Genomic DNA, 22,897 nt, shown 5'->3' on the forward strand with positions numbered 1-22,897 from the left:
AGGAGAAAAAGATCATTAATTCTTCTTTGCAATATCCAGTCTTGTCAGATCTTCTTCATTCAAATTCTTAGAACTATAGACTTTAAAGTGAAGGTCAGATGACCATTTGTTGTGGACAGTAGAAGAGATTCATTTTGGGGGGCAGAGATTGCACTAGATGACTACTGTAGTTCTTGAGGCTGATCTCTCATCCTCTTGCCAAGGAGATGAATTGCTGAGGAATATGTGTTTGTCCACTAGAGGTACCTAGGACTGGATATAACACTGGGAAACTATAAAAATATCTTTTTTATCCTGTTACTCATATAAAAATAGGTGGAGAAAAAAGTGATTGCAAATATGACTTCAGATTTTGTCCATTGTTCTCCATTTTCTAAAAAATCACAATTTTATGTTTTTTAAAAATGATTTAAAAAAACTAAACAAAATTATGTTTGTTTAACCATCCTAAAATGTAACTATTATTCTCCAAGGGACCATCCCTCCTCAGTGTCCAGTAGTAGTTAGGCAGCCTGTTACCTGAACTAATTCTTTTTTTTGTTTTGTTTTGTTTTTTCAAGGCAATGGGGTTAAGTGACTTGTCAAGACCATGAGGCTGGATTTGAAATCAGGTCCTCCTGACTCCAGAGCTGGTGTTCTATCTACTGCACCACCTAGCTGCTCCCAAGACCTGATTTCTAGACTAAGCTAGACCAGACTTTGACTTGTTGCATACATCTATCTTCTGATATATCCTAAGTGCTTTATTAATGTTTGATAATTTATTGATTAAACAATACCTATAATTTTCTAATAGATTCAGAATTTGACCTACATACCCTGTTTCTCAATGTCCTGCTTGAGTAATCATTAGAATATAATATGTTGTTTATATTCTGACCATAATCAAGGAAGCAAAGAGTAAACAAAATTCAAAGAAGGAAAAAGATGTCTTTTATTTCTAATAACTTTTTTCTGGTCTAGCAAGAAAGTCGGCTGTCATTTAATCATATGTTGATCCTAATTATAAGGCAATAAATGTGGGGGGAAATTATTCAACATTATAGGGGTAGCTATTCTGTCCTTTACCACTCTCCTTTCCTTGATCCATTGAGGCGACACTTAAGAATTAACATTAATAAAGGGTGGATCCTGGCTCTTGTTTTCTTTTAATTCTTTTTGGTTTATATTCCACTGTCATTAAAACTCCTCTAATCTTCTATATCTTTGGAGCCAGTTCTCTGCTAACTGGGTATAAAGGCATCAAATACTCCCCCCACCTGAGAAAGTAATCTGATTATATAAACTCTCTCTTGACTCTTTTTGGAGCACTACAACTTTTCACTTAAAGATGAAAAATTAATGGAAAAAAGCATGTAATAAACTGAACACTGTACTAATAAACTAAACACCACAAAAACAAGACGGCAAGCTAGTTCCTGCTCTCAAGCAGCTTACATTTTTATAGGAAGGCAACATAAAGTCAGCTACAGTTGGAATGAGTCCAGGCAATGCCATGGTGGCCTGAATCTGGGCAATAATATAAAAGCTCATTTTTCAGGTCTTAGGGTTCCAGGAGGCTGAACATAGGAAAGAAGAGAATCCCATTCTTGAAAAGTGGGCAATCAAAATGTTCTTATTGACTTTGATAAAAGCTAATTTTTAGATTAAATCCAATGCAATCTAAAAAAGCATTTATATATATTAGGTGCCTTCAGTAAGGCACTGTGCTCAACAGTTCCGCAATTTAATTCAATAAACATTTAAGTGATTATTATGTGGTAAGGACTGGGAATATAAAAAAAAGAGGGAAAAGATAGTCCCTGCCCTCAAGGAGTTTACAATCCAATGGGGAGACAACAGACAAATAAAATATATCTGTGTACAGGATAGATAGTATATAAAAGAAGTAAATAGAATTAGGAGGGCTTGGAGAAGGCTTCAATACTGAGACTACAAAGATAAAGATTAAACCCACCCTGCCTTGAAAGAGTTTTCTTTTAGTGGAAGATTCAGAATGAGAGAAGTACTCTGGTATCCTTTGATGTAAGGGTTTTGGTTTTTATTATGTGTTTATTAAGTTCTTACTATGTACTTTGTTTAGTGTTGGGGTTATTGAAGAAAGCTAAAAGCTTCCAAGGAGCTTAAATTATTTTTATTTGAATGATTATGTGTAAAATCAATATTTAACATTTTTTTAAAAAATTGAGATCTAAATTCCCTCCTTTGCTCCCTTCCCTCCTCCTCCCTAAGATGTCTGGTAAGCAATTTGATGTAGCTTACACATATGTAATCATGCAAAATATGTTCATATTGATCATATTGCGAAAGAAAACATAGACCAATCCATCCCCCCCTCAAAACTGAAAAATATTATGCTTACATCTGCACTCAGATTCCACCACTTCTTTCTCTGAAGTATTTTTCATCATGAGTCCCCTTGGAATTGCAATGGATCATTGTTTTGCTGAGAGTAGCTAAGTCAGTCACAGTTGGTCATTGCTACAATATTGCTATTACTGAGTACAATGTTCTCCTGGTTCCCTTCACTTTATTTTGTATCAGTTCATATAAGTTTTTCCAGGGTTTTTTGAAATCAGTCCGCTCATCATTTCTTATAGCAGAGAAGTATTTCATTACAACATACACCATAACTTATTCAGCTATTCTTTGATTGATCGGTTGCCCCTCAATTTCTAATTCTTTGTCATTACAAAAATAAATCATAAATATTTTGTATAAAAAGGTCCCCCCTCTTTTAAATCTCTTTGGGATACAGTCCTAGTAGTGCTATTGTTGGATCAAAGAGTATGTATTGTTCTATAGTCCTTTGGACAGTTCCAAATTACTCTCCAAAATTGTTGGATCATTTCTTAACTCTACCAACAATGCAATGTCCCAATTTTCCTACATTTCCTACAACATTTATAATTTTACTTTTCTGTCACACTAGTCAATATGATAGGTGTGACGTGGCACCTCAGAGATGTTTTCATTTGTATTCTCTTATTAATAGTGATTTAGAGCATTTTTTCATGATTGTAGATAGCTTTGATTTCTTCATCTGAAAATTGCCTGTTCATATTCTTTCATCAATTGAGGAATGATTTGCATTCTTATAAATTTGATTCAGATCTCTATATGTTCGAGAAAAGAATTTTTATCAGAGACCCTTATTGTGAAATTCCTTCCTTCTCCTCCTCTTCCTTCTTCTCTCCCCCTCCCCCTGCCCCCCCCCCCCAGTTTTCTGCTTTCCTTCTCATCTTGATCATATTGGTTTTGTTTGAAGGGGCTTAAATTCTAAGTGTGAAGACAAAAGTCTAAGTGACTAAGTAGATTTAAGAAACATATATTTATATATATTATTTGGAAGAGACTCTAAGAAAAGAGATCATTAGTGAGGATTGGGAAATTCTTCTTGGAGTAGGTGGGGTATGAACTGAGTCTCCAAGGAAGCCAGGGAAACTCAGACCAGAGATAGTGATGTGCTGGTCATAGCAACCAATTCTATGGAAAAAAAAGGTTGCAGGATACACTAAATTTAACATTTAACATCATGAACATTTTTTCCATTACTTTCTTGTCTATACAAATAGTAAAGCAATAAATCAAGCTCTGATTTGTTAGCATTCACTGATTTCTGATGTGTAAAAGCTCATGCTGAAATTTAACAATCCACTTTATGAACAAGCATAGAGTAACTTCACCACATCTTGGGAGAAATGATAGGATTGAACATTCTGGGCAGTAATGGGAGATAAGAATGTTGTGTTCCAGGAGCTTCAAGTAGATCAGTGTTGTTAGAATGTAAAGTGTGGGGAGGAGAATAATGTATATGAAAACTGGACAGGTAGGAAGGGGACCAGGTTTTGATAAGCTTTCAGTGCCAAACAAAAGAGTTTATACCTGATCATGGGGGTAATAGGGAACCACGGAGTTCACTGAGTATAGGAGGTGACATCATTGGATCAAAATTTTAGAAAACTAAACATTTCTGTTGAATTGAGAATGGATTGGAGTAGAGGGAGACTCAAGGAAGAGGGAGTAGTTAGAATATCCTACACTGATGAGATCTCAAATTCTGGCATTGTCATCACAGAGCATCTATAATATACTTTACAATCCACACAGAATTGCAGACTGCTAGAGTCTTTGGGTCCTCTCAGAGGTTGTGGAGTTCATCTAATTCGACCTCCTTGGGAAATTGAGGCAGAGAACTTAATTTTGTTTAAAGTCCCATAACACCAAGTGACAGTGCTTTGCCTTGAACTTCTGACCCTAAGTTCCAGCACTCTATCGCCATATCATGTTTCCTCCCCAATTCCAGTTATGATAACCTCAAAACCAGATTCATCTCATTTTTATTCAATTTGGCATGAGATTACCCTTGTTTTCACTATTATTTTCAGTGTGATACATCCTGTAGCATTTTTGCATTCCTTTGAAAGCCACATGGTTTCCTATTCTTTATATGAGACTCACCTCACTGGGCCATGTACGTTTGTTCAGGAGAACTCCCAGGTGGCAGAAAAAACATATTGTTATCATTAGATAGCTTTGAAGGAGGGAATATTTGACTCACTCTGAAGCTTGCTTGTTGCTTCTCTGTCCTCACTGACCTCACCATCTGGGGAATGAGCAAGTATACTGTAGCCCTTGGAGGGAAATGCTGCCAAACCCAAGTAGAAACCCAGAGGGGTTTGAAGTAATTATGGACTAGGCAAAACTGTATATCAATAACCCTTGAGTCATAGCATGTCAGGAAAACTTTGTTAAATTCTGGAAGAGGCCTGATTAGGTCTCCTGTGCCTAGGAAGAAGGAGATTGTTTATTTTTGTTGCAAAGGAATGGAGCTCCTCTTCTACCATGCTTTTCTATTTATCTAGGCTAAGTGTGAACCAGTACTAGAGTACAGTGGCCTGATTCCAGGCATTCCTTCATTGGGATGGGGAAGTGGGAGTAAACTCAGCCATTCTAATCAGATTGGCAGTTATTGACTGAATCTAGAACCCACTTTAGTCATTCAATGAACCCTTTGTTGATTTATGTTTGGATGGAGTTCTGAAGCAGCAAAACAAACTCACTTCCAGAAAAACACAGTGAGAGTGAAAGTCTGGATATCCTGTCACAATATTGATTATATTTATTGTTGTTTAATGTTTTAGTTGTGTCTGATTCTTTGTGACCCCAGGGGCTTTTCTTGGAAGGGATACTGGAGTGGTTTGCCATTTTCTCTTTCAGCTAATTTTATATTTGAGACAACTGAGGCAAACAAGTTTGCTTGGGGTCACCCAGCTACTAAGTGTTTGAGATCAGATTTGAACTGAGGAAAATGAGTCTTCTTGACTCCAGACTTGGCACTCTATCCATTGTGCCACCTACCAATTCACTAATTGTATAACAACCTCTTATCTATCTGAAATGGGGCAGATGTCCTCAGGGTGTTCTGATCCAAGGAGGGAAAGCAGGAATCTCTTGGGAGGTTGGAAATATGCAGGAGTAATCAAGGGTGGAGTTCTCTAAGACCTGGGAGCCTGCTGCTACAGCCATAAACAGGAAAAGACAAAGCCAGGAAAGTATGAAGAGGAAAGGGGACTGCCATCAGCCCTTACTACTGCATCCATGGCCAAGCAGCTTTAACTTTGGGGGACAACAGAGGGAGGATATTGAGGTTCTTCGTGGAGAGACCAAGAATCTGAGAAGACCTGACAGTAGGAGGTGACTTAGTTTCACAACTGCTTTCACTCTTACTGCAGCTACTGCTTCTGTTTTCATTTCCTTCAATACCTGAGGGGGAGAGGCTGGAAAAGAACTCTAGCTGAAAGATGAAGGGTGGTTATAACAAAAAAGAAAGAGTTGTTCCTGTTTGAAGAGAAGGTGAAACTACTTCTCTCTTTCTTCATTTTAGCCTTCTTGCTGAACCTACAGCTTACAATTTCTTCTTTCTTTTTTTTAAGGGGAAAAAAAGTTTATTTATGTATGCTATGGTTAGTAGAAGCTAAAGGGAAGCAGCCTAGTAGCAGTGGCAAACAAATGCAACAGTAGCCACATGAGCAGTAAGGAAACATATGGGAGTATGAGAGGTTACTGCTGACCTCTCAAAGGAAGAGTTGTCATCAGGATATAAATAGTAAAGAAGGGTATAGGGGCAGGAGAGTTTATTTAGAGGATGAAGCTTTCTAAAATCAGGCTAGCTTCCCAAAGGAAGACAAGTCTTTCTTATTTTTTTTTTTAAGTTTGTTTGTTTTGTGTACTGGCTATATATTCTCAAAAGAACAATATATTCTATATACTGGGTGCTGTGGGAAGTGCTTTATTAATATTATCTCAGTTGAGGTACCTTGGGAGAATCACCCCCATTTTACAGGGGAGGAAACTGAGGTTAAGACTTGCCTGAGATCACAAAGCTAGTATCTAAGACTGAATTTGAACCCAAGTATTGACTTTAGGCTCAGTATTTTATCCATTGTACCACCTCACTGCCTAAAGAAATTGGTTTCTCTGAGATAATGTTCACTGTGTATGTAAAAAAAAAAAAGCAGCTAAGTGGAACTATGCTTACTCTAGGGCATAGAAATAGAAGAGAATTGTCTTTTTTGGGGGTTTTTTGCAAGGCAAACTGGGTCAAGTGGCTTGCCCAAGGCCACACAGCTAGGTAATTATTAAGTATCTGAGGCCGGATTTGAACACAGGTACTCCTGACTCCAGGGCCGGTGCTTTATCCACTAAGCCACCTAGCTGCCCTGAGAATTGTCTTTCTAATCATAGTTTTTTATTTTTCACTATCTGGGGGTTTAAGTTGAAAATAAGTATTTATTGATTTATTGGTATTGATTTAATTGATGTATGTTGATTTACTGATGTTTGAGACATATCAATATTTGTTGGTGCTTTTTTGATGCCAGAGATGATTTATTGATGTTTCCTATGGTTCACTCAAGGCAAGAAAAAGATTAATGAATCTAGACCAAAAAGAAACCTGAGCCAATAGTGAGGGGGGAAAAACTAGCAGATGGGTAAGATTTGATAAATAAATAGAGAACTAGACTCTTTTCTCTGATGCAGTCCTCTCAGGCAATTTCCTTTCTCATTGTTCTTCTGAGTCAGATTAAGAGGAAAGGTGATCCATTTACTCCACTGTATTTCATCTGCAGCATGAGATAAAAAGCCTAATCAATCAATCTCACTCTTAGATCTTTTTCTAAGGCCTTAGACTAACTGTGAAAAGTCTTTGGAATATTTTAGGAAGTTAAATTATTTTAAGTAGAAGGTCTGGCAAGCTGGAAGGAGCATTCCAGTCCACCCTTGAGTAAAGATAAGAGTGAGCTCCAGCAGAAAAGGATATATTGAAGAGGGTCATTTGTTCTACAGGCACTGAACCAGTAGAAGACCTGGACTGAGAGAACTCTCAAGAAAAGGTCTGGGGGCAGCTAGGTGGCATAGTGACAGGGCGGCTAGGTGGCGTAGTGGATAAAGCACTGGTCCTGGAGTCAGGAGTACCTGGGTTCAAATCTGGTCTCACACACTTAATAGTTACCTAGCTGTGTGGCCTTGGGCAAGCCACTTAACCCCGTTTGCCTTACAAAAAAACCTAAAAAAAAAAAAAAGGAAAAGAAAAGGTCTGGAATTTTCTCTCCTGGTACATTCATAGAAACTATGACTATAATCTATTTTTTCTTAACCAAATATTTCCAATAAGTTGAATTTTGCATCAGCTAAAGCAAGATCAAAGGTTTTATACACTCATCCACACCCACTATATATATATATATATGTATGTATGTATGTATGTATGATATATGAATATAAATTTAAATAAAGATCTGAAGCTTTGTCTAAAAGTTAGAAATTTTTCTAAGGGATCAAAGTGATTGTGATAGAATTAGTTCAAAACTATAATCTTTTATTGGAAATTGAGGAGATGATCATCAATAGGGGAATGACTGAACAAGTTATGGTATATGAATGTTATAGAGTATTATTATTCTATAAGAAACCATGAATGTTCAGACTCTAGAGAAGCACGGAATGAATTACAGATGTTGAGCATTACAGAATCAATGATGTTGAGCAAAGGGAGCAGAACCAAGAGAACACTGTACACTTAACAATAACATTGTGAGTTGATCAGCTTTGATGGATACAGCTTCTCTCAGAAGTTCAAAGAGCTTGGACAACCCTGGAGATCTGAATGCTATTATTTGCATTCAGAGGAAGAAAAACAAAGCAAAACAAAGCAAAACAAAGAAACAACTACAGAATCTGAATGAACACTATGCTCACTTTTAAAAAAATTTCTCTTATGGGGGACAGCTTGGTGAGGAAGTGCACCAGCCTTGGAGTCAGGAGGACCTGAATTCAAATGTGACCTTAGGTGGCACAGTGGATAGAGCACTGACCTTGGATTCAGGAGGAAAGGAGTTCAAATTGGGCCTCAGAAAACTTGCCACTTACTGTGTGACCTTGGACAAGTCACATAACTGTATTTGCCCTGCATCCAGGGCTGTCTCCAGTAGTCCTGATTCATATCTGGTCACTGGACTCAGATGACTTTTGAGGAAAAATAAGACTGGTAACTTAGCACCCACTCACTCAAATCCAATTCCTGTGCTTATCATGACATCACCTCCCTGATGTTGTAGTCTTCTTTGAAAATGAAGGACAAATGTTAGCTGTGTGTTCTTGGGCAAGCCACTTAACCCCATTGCTTTACAAAAACAAACAAAAAATTCATCATGTTTTTCTTTCTTATCTCATGGTTTTCTTTCTTTTCTCTTAATCCTAATTCTTCATACAGAAAATGACTGATCTGTAAACACATTAAACACAAATGTATATGTATAATGTTCACCACACTATTTGCCATTGAGGGGTATGGGCTGGGATGGGAGGGTAGAAGGAAATTATAAAACTTATAAATATGCATATGCATGTGAGTAAATGTTGAAAAACTTTGGAATTTGGAATTTGGAAAAATAAAATATCAATTGTGAAAAAATTAATTTAAAAAAAGATAATCTCCCTGATTTCAAATCTGGCTTCAGACACTTGTTAACTATGGAATCATGGGCAAATCATCTCACTCTGTTTGCCTCAATTTCCTCATCTGTAAAATGAACCAGAAAGGAAAATGGCAAACCACTCCAGTATCTTTGCCAAAAAAGACCCCAAATGGGGCCATAAAGTGTCAGACATGAATGAAATAACAAATAATAGAATATTTTGGACAGTTAGATGAATCAGTGGATAAAGAATTGGACCTTGAGTCAGTGAGACCTGACTTTAAATCTGACCTTAGACACTTAACTAGCTACATGATCCTGAGGATGTCACTTTACTCTGTTTGTCTCAGTTTCCTCATCTGTAAAGAGAAGGAAATGGCAAACTTCCAATATCTTTACCTAGGAAATTCCAAATGAGGTCATGAAGAATCAGCTACAACTGAAATAATTAAATAACAACATCATCAAAACTCCAAATTAGCAAAAACTGGTGAAAATATCAAGGGACAGTGATTTCAGTAAATTTAGGAAACTCTTGTATAAAGAGTCATCCTCTAATAATAATAGGCACCTTCTTTGCAACTTAAGTCTTAGAAATTTTCCTACAGCACTGAGAAGTTAAATGGCTTATCCAGTGTGGTTTAGCCAGTATATGTTTAAAGCAAAAAAAAAAAAAAATGAAACCAGATCACCCTGGCTTTAAGATTATCCTTTTGTGTATTATAATATGTAACCTTTCTTTTAAAGTTATATTGGAGAAAAACAAGTAGGATCAAAGAATATACTCAGTTCTTGGTAGGAGGGGCAAGAATAATGATAATGAATATAGATGAAGAGCATCTAAGAATCAGTTTTTAATTTGTTAAGGCTTTTGCTATTGTTGTTATTTGTGTCTCATTTTTGAAGAGGATTAATTATTAGAGGGTAACTATTGTAGGGTGATATCTTGAATTAGTGCATGAATTGGATTTAAGTGAGGCAGAGTTGTATAAAATCATCAGCTTCACTCTCTTCCAAAATCATCAAAGTCCAGTGACAGGACAAAAATCAAGATGACTGGCAATAGCCCTGACTTACAGTGGTTGACCTTGTATCTTTGCTGCCTGATCAAACTCTAGGTGCTCCATAGCACCTACTTCAACTGCCTTCAAATTATTCCCATTATACTGGGGAAGTCTTCACATATTGGGGTATACATCACCCAAACTCACTGATGGATGTGAAGTTCCTTGGTTACTCAACTAAGTTTAACGTGTCTTTTGAGATGGTTTTACTGGGCTGTGGCTACTGTTCATGCTACAGTTTTTTGGTATCACAGGAGGAAATTGGGAGAGTCAAATGGGCAACAAAGATAGATGATCAGCCCTAAAAAGGGCTGATACTAGTTCTCCCTGGACACCCCATGTACCCCATGGAATTTTTAAAATAGATTTTCTATCTTCATGTACTTTTTTTTAACAGAAAGATTTAGAATGCCCATAATGATACCTGAAATCACCCAAGATTGTTGAGAGTTCTAGGTTTTGTTGAGAGGTCTTAAATCAAAGATTAGTGCTGTGTCTATGGGGCCATTGTGTATCACAATGGACAATGTGCCAGGTCTAGAGTCAGGAAGACAGTTCAAATACAGCTTCAGACATATGACTTTGTGACCTTGGGCACGTCACTTAACTTCTATCTGCATCAGTCTTCTAATCTGTAAAACAGGGTTAATAATAGAACCTAACAAGACTGTTGTGATGATCAAATGACATGATAATTGTAATGTGCTTAGCACAATGTCTGATACATAGCAAACACTTTATAAATGTTAGTTGATATCATTAGCTGTAAGTTTCTGAATGAAGGAGTTTGGAGCAATGAGGACCTAAGAAGCTGAATGGGCAAAACACCATCCTATTCAGATTTGTACCAAACACTACCTTTTCCATATATCCATCAGTATTTACATGATGAGCTAATATAGTTTGTAAACAAGGTCAACTCTCATTTTCAATTTTTAGAAATTATTTATGGTTTTTTTTGCCAAGGAGAATTCTGTTTGGATTGGGATAGAATAGAATGATAATAATAGAAAGTGATGGCTGAGATAGTGATACTTTTTAAAATTTAATATTTATTTATTCTCATTCTGTACAAATAATGTTTTTATACATTAATAAAATATTCTTGTTTAAGAGTAAACAATATACCCCCCAAAATATAGACTTGCTTGAGTGATAAAGTAAAGGGGAGAGGAAAAAAGTTAAAATTAAAATTTAAAAAAATAATAGTAATAATTGTAGGTGTGGCCAGGTGGTGCAGTGGACAGAGTGCCAGCCCTGGAGCCAGGAGCACCTGAGCCCAAATCCAGCCTGATACACCCAACAATCACCCAGCTGTGTGACATGCAAGCCACCCCAACCCCACTGCCCTGCAAAAACCAAAAAAAGAAAAAAAAGACCCAAAATAAAATAAGATAGTAATAATGGTAAGGGTGGCTGGATGGCAGATAGAGCACTGGCCCTTGAGCCAGGAGCACCTGGGTCCAAATGTGGCCTCAGACACCCAACAATGATCACTCTGCTATGTGGCCCCAGGCAGGCCACCCGGTCCCATTTGCCCTGCATCCCCCCCTCCAAAATAATAATAATAATGATAATAAAAAATGTGCTTTAGTCTGTATTCCAACACCACCAACTCTGATGTGGGTGGATCACATTCTTTATGATAAGTCCATCACAAAAATTGCTTCCATATTTTTCCACCGTTACCATTGCTGATTGCAACTCCCTCCTTTTGTATTTCTCCACTTCCATGTACTATATTTTCTCTCTCCTTTCACTCTGACTCTGCTGTAGGGTAGCTGAGTGGCACAGCAGACAGATCCCTGGCCCTGGGGCCAAGAGGCCCCAAGCCCCCATACCACCCCTTAGGCCCAGCATCCACCTGGCCCTATGGTCCTGGACAGGCCATCCAATCCCAGCCCCTTGAAAGAAGTAAAAAAGAAAATCTGTTATATCTGATCACTCTCCCCCCATGGTCCATTCTCTCCTCCTTCATTCACATCTCCCCCCTTCCCCCACCCCCCCTCTCCTTCTTACTCCAGATGTCTATACCCCATTGAATATAGATGCTGTTTCCTTTCCTAGCCACCTCTGATGAGAGCAAAGATTCCCTCATTACCCCTTGCCTTCCCCCTTTCATATCATTGCAATAGCTCATTGGAATAAAGAAGAATCTTGTTATATGAAATATCTTGGCCTATTCTCCCTCTCCTTTTTCTTTCTCCCATTACATTTCCCTTTTTTCTATTGACTCCATTTTTACACCGTATTTTATCTTCAAATTCAGCTTTCTCCTGTGCTTCATCTATAAAAGCTCCTTCTACCTGCTCTGTTAATTGAGAAGGTTCATATGAGTATTATCAGTGTCATTTTTCTATACAGGAATACATGCAGTTCATCATCATTAAGGCCCTCATATTTTCCCCTTCTCTTCCAATCTCTATGTTTCACCTGAGTCCTGTATTTGAAGATCAAACCTTCTGTTCAGCTCTGGCCATTCCAACAGGAACATTTGAAATTCCCCCTGGTCCATTGAAAGTCCATCTTTTTCCCTGGAAGAGGACATTCAGTTTTGCTGGGTAGTTGATTCTCAGTTGCATTCTAAGCTCTTTTGCATTCTGGTATATTATATTCCAAGTCCTACGAGCTTTTAATGTAGTTGCTGCTAAGTCCTGTGTGATAACTCACTGCAGCACCATGATATTTGAATTGTGTCCTTCTGGCTGCTTGTAATATTTTCTCTTTGACTTGGGAGTTCTGGAACTTGGCTATAATATTCCTGGGGGTTGTTTTCTTTGGATCTCTTTCTTGGGGAGATTGGTGGATTCTCTCCATTTTGTTTTTGCTCTCTGCTTCTATGATATCAGGGCAATTTTCCTGTAATAATTCTTTGAAAATGAAGTCAAGGCTCTTTTCCTGATCATGACTTTCAGGTATTTCAATAATTTTTAAATTATCTTTCCTAAATTTGTTTTCCATATTAGTTGTTTTTTTCAATGAGATGTTTCACAATTTCTTCTAATTTTTCATTCTTTTGGTTTTGAAGTATTGAGTCCTGATTTCTCATAAAATCAGCAATCTCCCTGAGTTCTATTCTTTGTCTGAAGGATTTGTTTTCTTCAGAGAGCTTTCTTATCTCTTTTTTCCATCTGGCCAATTCTGCTTTTTAAAGCATTCTTCTCCTCAATAACTTTTTGAACTGTTTTATCCATTTGACCTAAGCTGGTTTTTAGCATGTTATTTTCTTCAGCATTTTTTTTGGATTTCCTTGACTAAACTGCTGACTTCATTTTCATGTTTTTCCTGCATCTCTCTCATTTCTTTTCCCAGTTTTTCTTTTATCTCCCTTGTTTTATTTTCAAAGTCTTTTTTGAGCTCTGTCATAGCCTGAACCCGATTTCTGTTTTTCTTGGAGTCTTTAGATGCAGGAGCTTGTGCTTCCTCATCTTCAGACTGAATATTTTGATCCTTCTTGGGCTCACAGGCAAAGTATCTCTCAATGGTGTTCCTCTTTTTACTCTGGTTACTCATTTTCCCAGCCTGAGCCTGGTTTTTGGGGTGCTTCCTGAGCTTTTGGGACACTCCCACAAGGGTCTGAGTGTGTAAGGCTCTATCCTCCCGGTCTGTGAATGACTATATACGCTGCCCCCCCATGGGGCTGAGGTGGGGGGGCCCGGCTGTTCTATGGGGGCGGGCCTAGACTGTGATCAGTATCTGAATGTGGTCAGAACCACAGTGTCCTGTTCCAGGGACAGAGGACAGAGCTAGGCAGTCCCTTTCTGTTATCTCTCTAAGCTCTGTACTCATGCCCTGGGGGCTCCTGCTTACTGGCTTCTGCTTCCTGTTCCTGGATCTGGGCTGCCATGGCCACACTTCTCACTGTGTGCCCTGAGTGCTGGGCTTCAGGTGCTCGCTCTGGCAGAGGTCCCCGGCTGTTCCCCCAAGTTGTGCTTGCTGCTCCCTAGGGTGTAGCTCAGGAAACTCTCCCGCTGCTGTGAGCCAGGGCTCCCAGCACCCTGGGGCTGCCTCTGGGAGGCTGAAGTTCTTTCGCTCTGGTGGGCCATCCCTCTGGTGGGCTGCCCCTCCAACCCTGGGGAACAGAGCCTTTTTTCTCTTTTCCAGGTTACCCTGAGTAGGAGAACTACCTCACTGGGTCCCTCTGTGGGTTCTGTCTCTCAAAAATTTAGTTAGAGTCCTTAGCTTATAAGTTTTATGAGAGAGAGCGCCTAAGAGACAATCCTCTCTTGTCGCCATCTTAGCTCTGCCCTGATTCTTTCTATTAACAGCTTTTACCAAGTTCAAGTCACCAAGCTCAGTTGAACTATATTCCAAGAAAGAGATAAAATGGCAGATATGCTTAATGTGTCACTGCCAGTGATCTCTGGGTAGTGGAGCATGGGATAGGTATCATGGGACTGGAGAAAAACCATTGTCTTGAAATTACACTTAACTTGACTTCCATTCCTTGAAAATCATTGAAGATCATTGATCATGAGACTTTTTGGTTAAGATGGTAGCATGAAGGGTTGAAGAGGAATCTGGATCTCCCATATATACTTCAACAATGATATAAAAACAAGCATTAGATCAAATAGTAAAGAAGAAATCCAAATATAATCATTAGTAAGCTCCTTTATGCATCTCAGGAATGTACAACAAGGCAACCTGAGGTCATGGACACTGAAAGAGAGTCTTACAAAGGAAACAAGAAGTGGGAAAATAGGGATAACCCAGGAGGGATGAAAACTTGTAGCACTTCTCAAACTTGAATGCCCTGGGGTTTAGAAGTATATAGCTATATGACTCAGAGATACTCTATAGTATTTGGAAGAATATGGAGCTCCAACCATGGACACTGAAGTCTATATGTATTCTGAACAGAGACATTTTAGTGGAAGTTCAATATTGTTGGTTAGGAACAGTAGGCAGATTATAAGAAAAGCTGTAGGGTTTGTCATTTTAAGGATATGAGGGAAGAGGGTCACAGTAGTAACCACAGGGACCTCCTTTATCCACAATGATGAGTTGACTTTTTTTATTTCTTTAGTTTTGAATGGCTTGGGATCAGTCAGGATAGCTGCAATGGATTCAGTACTTCTCCACCATGTTGCATAGGCTACCTGCAACCCCTCCTCCATATCCATCTCTTCCCCACCTCTGACAAAATAAACAAACCACAGAGTATGATTTTGAAAGGAAAATAAAATGTGACAGTCACTACCTTAGCTATTATTATTGTTATTATTCTGAAAAACAGAAAGGACAATAGAATGTGGCAGTTCAACTATAGTCAAAAATTGAAGAATGGGATTAACTTCATCTGGGCAAATTCATTGTGAACAGCCATGCTCCAAAACTGATAGTCCAGGAAGGGAATATTTCTTTGGTAAGTCCTGGCTATGGACTAGAAGGCATTGTTAAATTCTTCCAGGAATAAGAACATTGATGATTTGTAATACTGGATTGAAGTGATATATTAAAAGTTCTCTCAGGCTATTGTATCTAGAGAGGTAAAGGGTGATCTGGCTAGCTTCTTCTGCCATGAAGTACATAAAGGCAATTTTGGCATAGGCTAAGGAGATTTATTATTGGACAATTGAAATAAAGTAGTAATGGAGGGAGGACACTGACACTTGGAAAGATTAGGAAAATCTTGAAGTAGAATGTGGTAGAAAGTTATCTTGAAGGAAGAGGTCATTTTCTTAGGCAAAAATGAGGAAGAAATGTATTCTGGGTATGGGGTGCAGTCAGTCTAAAGGCATATAGGAAATAAGTGTTTTATGGAGGAGGCCAGTTTGGTTGGAATTCAAAGGGGGAGGAAAAGGAGTAATGTTCAATGAATTTAGAAAGATAAGTTGGGGTTGGGTTATGAAGGGCTTTAATTATCAGAAGAGGAGCTGTTGTTTTATCCTACAGGCAATGGGGAGTAATTACAGTTTGTTGAGTAGGGAGTGGCATGATTAGATTTGATGATGATGATATTTGTCCTTTGTTCTGGAAGAAAACCATGACATCAGGGAGATGAATCTGATTGGATTTGGGTGAGGTGGTGCTTGGCTAAGTCACCAGCCTCACTTTCTCCTCCTGAGTCACCTGGGTCTGGTGGCCAGATCAGGATGACTGGCCATGGCACTGGATATGGGGCAATCAGGGTTAAGTGACTTGCCTAAGATTACACAGTGTCTGAGGCCAGATTTGAACTTAGGTCCTCCTGACTTCAGGGACCATGCTCTACCCGCTGGATCATCTAACTGCCTATTTACAATTTAGGAAAATCACTTTGGTAGTTGTGTGGAGATTGAACTAGAGTGAGGAGAGACTTGAGGCAACCAGACCAGTTAGGATGCTGCTGTTCAGTTATGTCTGATTCTGCATGACCTTGTGGCCATAACACACCAATGTTGCCCTTGGGTTTTTTTTTTTTTTGGCAAAGATACTGGAGTGATTTGTCATTTTCTTCTCCAGAGAATAAAGGTTAAAAGTAATTAAATGATTTGCCCAGGGACACACAGGAATTGTCTGAGTTCAGATTTGAACTTAGTTCTTCCTGACTTCAGTTCTGGTGTTCTGTTTACTGAGTCACCTAACTGCTTTTAGGATGCTGTTACAATAGAGTAAATGAGGACATGAACTAAAATGATGCTCATGTGAGTAAAGAGAAGGGGTCAGATGTGAGATGGAGAGGAAGAAACATTTGACAGTTGATTGGATGTGTAGGGTGAGAGAGAGAATATGGAATTGAACATAAGCCTTCAGTGACTGAAAGAACAATGTTGCCTTTGACAGAAATAGGAAAATTTACAAAAAGGATGGATTTGGAAGGAAAGAGAGTTCTATTTTAGAAAAGTTGTTTGTTTGAGATATTTCCAGTATATTCAGTTATGGTGGTCTGTCAAAATGTGTCCAAATTCTTTCCCATACCTCCTTCTCAACTGGATCAGTATTGTTATGGTTCTGGACTCCAAGTTCTTTCATTTATCTTTACTGAATTGGAGAGGTAAGAAAGTGGCAAGAAGAAAAAAGAGAAGATTCCTGGCTGTTTGTAATTTTATCCATGTATGCATGAATTAATCTTTCTGCAGAAATTCTGCTGGGACTAATTGACATTTGTCTCTTGCCCCTTCCCAGATAATTTGCTAAATTTCCTCTATCCATGGACTGAATTATCCTTCTGTTTTTTTAATGACTGGATTTTCTCACAATTCTCCATGGTTTTTTACATGCCAGGAAAATTTGGCAAGGCAAGAAGATTTCAATGATTCATAGGCTATTTCCTCTTCCAAATCAGCTGAGGAGTTGAACATATGTGGTTCTTTTTTCTTCATCCAGAAGTTCCATATCTGGGATTGTGAGCACCAGAAACAGGGTAAGAGTAGTTCTAATCATGTCTTCTTTAATTTTAGCTTCTTTGGTTTCAGGAAAACTTGTCCCTGACCAGATTTTTCCCTTATATTTTATGTTATACTAGGAATCTTCTTGGTCTCTTTAAATCATGCAATAAATTAAATGTTAAAATGGTTAGTATGATATCTTAGTTTAGTGGAAGGAACACTTGACTATCAAGTAAGGTCATTGATGTTTAGTCATTTTAGTTGTGTCCAACTTTTTGTGATGGCAAACCACTACGGTCTCTTTGTCAAAAAACCCCAAATGGTATCTTCTCAAGCTCATTTTATAATTGTGGCACTGAGGCAAAAGGAGTTAAGTGATTTGCCCAATTATCACACAGATAGTCAATGCCTGAGGCTGGATTTGAACTCAGGAACATGAATTTCCTCTATGCACTATGACCCCTTGCTGCTTTAAGTAAAGTCAACAAGCATTTATTATCTAAGCTCAATGGAATCACAGTCAAATAGGGGAAATAATGCATAAACAACCATAAACAAATAATTTATTTCCAGGATACACTGGAGATAATTTCTGAGTAGAAGATGGAACTTTAGCTGAAACTTGCAAGAAGCCAGGAAAGTCAGAAGGTGAAGAAGGAGAGAGAGTTCCCCATATGAGGGAAGGTTGGTCAGTGGAAATACCCAGACAATGAATAAAGGAGAACTGGGTTCAATTTGGCTTTTGCTACTACACAGATAAGGGACAATGAACAAGCCATTTCATCTCCTTTTGTTTTAGTTTCATCAACTGCAGAATGAGAGGGTTGATTTGAATGAATTCTGAAGTCTTTTGGAATTTTAACATTTTGTTAGATGCTTACTATTCAAACCACTCCAGTATCTTTGCCAAGAAAACCCCAAATGGAGTCGGGTCACAAAGAGTCAGGCATGACTGAACAACAACAACAAAAAAATCTTAAAAATTCTCCCTGTTAAAAATGTACTTTCACATTTCTCTGAGCACTTTGTTTCCAGAGTGTTTTTTTCTCATCATAACACTGTGTGGTGAATTTCGAAATTATTCACCCATTTTGTGGATGAGGGATATAGAGGCTAAAAAACGTTAAATTATTTCTCTGAGTTCATATAGGTGCCAGAGTCTGGATCCAAGCCTGAGTCTTTCCTAGTTCTATAATCATTGTTATTTCTCTTATATATTTGTTGCCTCTATTTTTGAGGGCCTTTACTGAGCTCTAAAAAGCCCAAGAGGGATGAATATTTAAGAGAATTAAGGGAGTTAGTTTTTTAACTGATTTAACCACAAAAAAACTAGTTGTTAATCTAACAGTAAAAATGTGGTCACACCAGGAGATCCTTTTATGAGATTTGCATAAATCTCTTGAAAGAATTGGAAAGAAAGCATGATAGACCATGTTTCCAGTTGACCTTTAAAAAGTTAATTTTAGGGGGTACAGGAGAAACTCAGAGAAGAACCCAGTACCTGGTGAAATGAGTTGAAGATGAATCAAGTATCTCAATACAGATTGAAGCATACTTTTAAAATTTTTTTCTTTTTTCTTTTTACAAGGCAATGGGGTTAAGCGACTTGCCAAAGGTTACACGGCTAAGTAATTATTAAGTGTCTGAGGTTGGATCATGCCACCTAGCTGCCCCCACTGTGTCACCTAGTTGACCAACTTTATTTTTCTTGAGGGTTTTTGCTCGTATTGTCTTTCACAATATAACTATTATATATGGAAATGTTTTGCATGACTACACATGTATAATGAGTGTCCAATTGCTTGCTTTCTTAAAGAGGGAGGTAGTGAAGGAGAAAGGGAGAGAATTTGAAAATCAAAGTTTTAAAATGAATGCTAAAAATTGTTCTTACAAATAAAAGGGGAAAATAAAATAAATAAAATAATAGAAGATGAATCAAGACTGGGAAGTCATATGAATCTTGGAAAATGGAAGCATAGGAAGCAGCTAGAAGGGGTAGTTATTCATAGTTGTAGTTGTTCATAGAGACTGGAAACCTAGCAACCAGAAAGTAAAAATCAAAGAAAAGACTCCACTTTAGCAAACTAGAGGAGCCCTGCTTCTTGTACACCTGGTGCATCCCCTCCTGGAAAGATGCAAGACTTCATAGCCAAAATTCTGAGGGAATGAGCCAGGAATCCTTAGAAAGGGGTAAGGACTCACTATTTGGGTCAATCGGACACAAGATGTTCTTAGATGGAAGCTGTGTTGTTGATGTAATTCTAGAATCCCTTATGGAGTAGTTGAAAACATTTTGTATTGAGGTCAGTTCTTCTGCAGGAGTCTGTGTGTGTGTGTTTGTGTGTGTGTGTGTGTGTGTGTGTGTGTTTTTGTGTGTGTGTGTGTGTGACTTGGGTGAGTCAATTCAACTCTTGAGTTCTTCATTATTTTATGTTGTAGCCTAATCACCTTCACCACATGCCTCTCCCATTGCCTCACTCATTTCAGATTTTTCAGAGTAGAGTGTTTCATAACTCCCCAAAAGATCCATAGTACTAGTATAGGTATTTCCTCTACTGACACCATCTTGTCATCAGATGGCTTTTCAGGAATTGCTATGACCCCAAAAATTCATCACTTAGTGGTCAAAGCTTGATCTAGTTTATTTCTTATTTGATAATTTATCTACTTTTATTATTAGTATGGACCAGTGCAAATATCACCTATTTGATTCTTTCTATATACTAGATTGTAAACTCTTACAGGGGGGAAAGTAAAGAAACATACATTTAATAAGTATTTTCTAATTCTTTGCACATATTTTTTTTTGATTTAATGCTTATACCCCTGGAAGGTAATTGCCATCATTGTTCCTATTTTTGTCTTGAGGATACTGAGGCAATTTTGAACTCAGTTATTCTGTATTTCAGCACCAGTGTTCTCTATACTATGATCTCTAGATGCCTGTAGGGTTAGGGCCTATATCTTACTCATCAGAATAACCATCTAAATATTAACACAATGTCTTGACTATAGGAGGGGATCAGTAAATATTTGACAATTTGAAATAAAGTTAAAATTTTGTTAGTGTTCAGTAGTTTGAGTGGTATTTGACTTTTCATGACCCAATTTGAGGTTTTTCTGCCAAAGATACTAGAGTGGTTTGCCATTACTTTATTTACTATGGACTATATAGTCCATAAAAGTGCAGAATAGGTGACAAGGATATACTTTGTTTGGGATTATCCTTGTCAACCAGAGAGATACTTAAGGGTATGTTGTTAAAAAAGAGGTTATTTGTCTCTAGGGTATGATGTTCCTATGAAAGTAGTGTTTATAGGTCATTGGAGAAAAACGAGGACGGAAAAAAATAGGAAAATCAAGGGAGACATAAACAGAAAGAGGACAGTGATAATCATCCACAAATTCTGGAAATGAATGAGTTCCAGTTTCATCTTGTACCCAATCAACTTATTTAAACATTCTAAAGTGATGTTTTTCTGGGAGATTTTCGCCAATGTCTATAAAAATCTTTGGACAGACAAGACTGAAGTAATGTAGCAGGGTTGTTTATATGTAATTGGCATAGATTCATTCAGAATTATTTTAGCTGGAATTGTGAATGCATTCAAGTCACTCCAAGGTTGCATCACTGAATTATTGACTCCAAATGTAGACCCTGGTATATATGTATGGTATCTGTTCACCAAATCAATGCACATGATTCTTGATGGAATGTCTATTACAGATTCAAGGTTCTTTGTGGCTCATTGATGTACTGACCTTTAATAGGAGTCCAGAGAACACAATAGAGTAAGAATACCACTATCAGGTCTATTTACCTGGTAAAAGGAAAAGAATTCATATTCTAAAAATATTTATAGCATCTCTCTTTGTAGTAGCAAAGAACTGAAAATTGCAGAAATACTCAACAATTGGGGAATGGTTGAACAAGTTGTGGAAGATAATTATAATGGAATACTACTGTGTTATCAGAAATGATGAGTTTGGTGATCTTAGAAAAACATGAAGAAACTGGCATGAAATAATGAAGAGCAAAATGAGCAAAACCAAGAAAACACTATATATATATATATATATATATATATATATATATATATATATATATACACACACACACACATATATGTATATATATAGTTATAGCAAGATTATTTTAAGAATGACTTTAAGTGAATAAAGTATTTTGATTATTATAACTACCCAAATTAATTACAAAGAACAAATGAAGAAAGACACTAGCTTCAACTAGAGAAAGAATTGATATATAGAATTATGTATAGAATAATTTTGCATTATTTGTGTCTAATGGTAGCCATCTCTTGAATGGGGAGGAGGGAAGAAAAAAGGAAAAGAGAAATCTGCATGATAACTTTATTGTATCTTTAAAAGGAATAAGAAGTTGTGCATACTAGATTTGCTGTTTCATGTACAATTATTTTAAAAATTATACCATGTTAAAGAAATACTTGTTTTATTCCATAAATAGATTAGAATAAGAAGAGTTATATTAAAAATTACTCATAAACCTGAAATTCACTTTTTCACAAATAGATGTGGAAGAGTGGGCACAAATGGAGGACCTGAAAGAAAGATTGCATGTATAGGGAGCCTGTGTGATCAGAACACAAGTGGTGGAGGGCAAGAACTTATGATGAGGTGAGGCAGAAGAGGAAGAGCTATGTCTCACCTCTGATTACAAAATCCCTCACAAACTGGCATGCATGGGCACTGCACATTCCTGGTGAAGGGTCATGACTGGTGCTGCAGGGTTCCTGGATTATACTGATTTTACCTCTCTGAATCTTGTGCTACTGAATTTTTCCTACTGGAAACTTATTTAATCTCTATTGGATGCTTCTCAGATGAACTGTGATCTGTTGGACACTGGTTGGCTGGATACATTCTTCATTAAATGTTCCTTTTCTCCAGCTTTTGGATCAACTGAAATCCTTAGCTGTCTCTTCTTCCAGGGAGAGTAAACTATTACCATATTGTTTTGGCTTAAAGTCAATGATATTTTTTATCTTGCTATATCACTCTCTGAAAGGCTAGAATCTCTTACTTGGAATTAGTAAAAATAATAAATAATAATAAAATAAAACAGGTCTGCTAAAGTTTCTTAGATCATTCCCTCAGAATTTTGGCTATGATGCCTTATATCTTTCTAGGAGGGGATGTACAAGGTGCACAAGAAGCAGGACTCTTCTAGATTGCTAAAGTGGAATCTTTTCTTTGAGTTTTACTTTCTAGTTGTTAGGTTTCCAAGTCTCTGGCTCATAGTATTCCTATTTTCATTTCTGAGTGCTAGACTAAGAGCCAAGTAACCCCATTTTGGGATTTTCTTTGTAATTTGTCCAATATCAGTCAAATAGCTCTGGTGATTCTGATTCTCCAGTTTTTCACTTGTCCAGGGACAAGGTCTCTTCTTTCTGCTTCTTCCTCAGTTTTTCATGAACATAAACAGCTAGTCTTCCTGGGAATTTGTGGTACCTTCTTCCAATCAAGTTTCATAGAATCTTTTTTAACTAGGTAGAAG

General features: G+C 37.6%; 1 long non-coding RNA gene across 4 annotated transcripts in view; it reads left to right on the top strand.

Moving 5' to 3' along the window:
* The first annotated feature begins 5,448 nt into the window (after positions 1–5,448).
* The window catches only part of LOC141502659 (uncharacterized), a 169,671-nt gene continuing 152,222 nt past the window's right edge, over positions 5,449–22,897 (top strand). For 2 of the 4 annotated variants that reach the window (XR_012472613.1, XR_012472614.1), the window contains exon 1: positions 5,452–5,697. This is a non-coding gene — a long non-coding RNA (uncharacterized LOC141502659). Of the gene's footprint in view, positions 5,698–22,897 lie in introns of all 4 variants that reach the window. The other 2 variants (XR_012472612.1, XR_012472611.1) reach the window with 2 other exon arrangements.

This window comes from Macrotis lagotis, chromosome X (assembly GCF_037893015.1).
Source record: "Macrotis lagotis isolate mMagLag1 chromosome X, bilby.v1.9.chrom.fasta, whole genome shotgun sequence".
Taxonomy (NCBI): Eukaryota; Metazoa; Chordata; class Mammalia; order Peramelemorphia; family Peramelidae; genus Macrotis; species Macrotis lagotis.